The sequence below is a fragment of the Octopus bimaculoides genome, chromosome 22 (assembly GCF_001194135.2).
Source record: "Octopus bimaculoides isolate UCB-OBI-ISO-001 chromosome 22, ASM119413v2, whole genome shotgun sequence".
Classification (NCBI taxonomy): Eukaryota; Metazoa; Mollusca; class Cephalopoda; order Octopoda; family Octopodidae; genus Octopus; species Octopus bimaculoides.
Genome location: NC_069002.1, coordinates 12,132,648 through 12,134,222, shown reverse-complemented (window position 1 = coordinate 12,134,222; position 1,575 = coordinate 12,132,648).

The window sequence follows — 1,575 nt, the reverse complement described above, 5'->3', positions numbered from 1 at the left end:
AACAGACATACACACACATGTAGAACGAGCTTTCAGTTTCCGTCTACCACATCCACTCAGAAGGTTTTGGTCGGCGAGCTGGCAGAAACGTTAGCACGCCGGGCGAAATGCTTAGCAGTATTTCGTCTGCCGCTACGTTCTGAGTTCAAATTCCGCCGAGGTCGACTTTGACTTTCATCCTTTCGGGGTCGATTAAATAAGTACCAGTTACGCACTGGGGTCGATATAATCGACTTAATCCGTTTGTCTGTCCTTGTTTGTCCCCTCTGTGTGTAGCCCCTAGTGGGCAGTAAAGAAATAAGAAGGTTTTGGTCAGCCTGAGGCTACAGTAGAAGACATTTGCGTAAGGTGTCACACAGGGGACTGAACTCGGAACTATATGGTTGGGAACCAACTTAGGGCGGGCGCAAAAGCTTGTTAACAAACACTACAGAAAATCTTCGGTGATAGAAACTTCAAACTTCCTGGAAGACAAATTCCTAGTGTACCGGTGTATGTGTTGGCTGAGAAGCGACGAACTGAAACGATTATACTTTACCCAAATTAAAAAGTGCTCAGCAGAAATATAATATGATGATGATTTCGTCTCTAAGGACAGACAATGTGGCTGTGTGTATGATAGATTCCTCTCTGAAATGCATACACAGAAGTATTATATTGTCGGGTACGGAAGTGAAGATTTTGGTTTCCTTTCTGGCGTATTTGAAATGGCGAGCGGTAGAATTGAAGTTTTGAATATAACACCAGAATTAGACATCTGGTTGCACGCGTTGTTCTAAGCTCAACTGTTTATAATTGTCGGGTTGGGACCGCCTGGATTTCCTCGATGTTATAGCGTGAATTTGGAACGACCATAGTCGGTCATGAAGATCGTATCTATATAACATCAGTGGACAGATATAGCGTAGAATGTCCATAATTCAACCTGTCTGGCTCCACAAATCCATAAATATTTGAGCTACACGGTCGATTTAGATTAGAGACATAGATTGAGTTCCAGTTTCTGGAAGCTGAACCTATTTTTTACGGTGCCCCAAAACTACAGGGAGCGGATTAGTAAATTAGTTTAGCAGCAGATGACAGGGGAAATCGTCAACAACTGATGGTGGGGCGCCTTGATCGGGAAGATTAGATCAAAGTACTCTTTAGTAAAATGTTCTTGATTGAGAGAAGGCGCGTGGCTTAGTGGTTTGGGTTTTCGACTCACGATCGCATGGTCGTGAGTTCGATACACGGCGGCGCGTTATGACTTTGAGCAAGGCACTTTATTACACGTTGTTCCAGTCTACTCAGCTGGCAAAAGTGAGTAATACCTGTAATTCAAAGGGTCAGCCTTGTCACACTCTGTGTCACGCTGAATCTCTCTGAGAACTATGTCATGGGTACGGGTGTTTGTACGTTTATTTCTTGAGCAGGCTGTTCCGTTGATCCGATCGACTGGAACCCTCGTCGTCATCACTGACGGAGTGTCAGTTATTAATTGCAGGAAACAGCAGAGCTTGTAAACATTAATAAGGGTCTCGCGACCAATCGAAAGCTGCGAGAATGACCCTTGACCTTTTCTTTTACACAAAA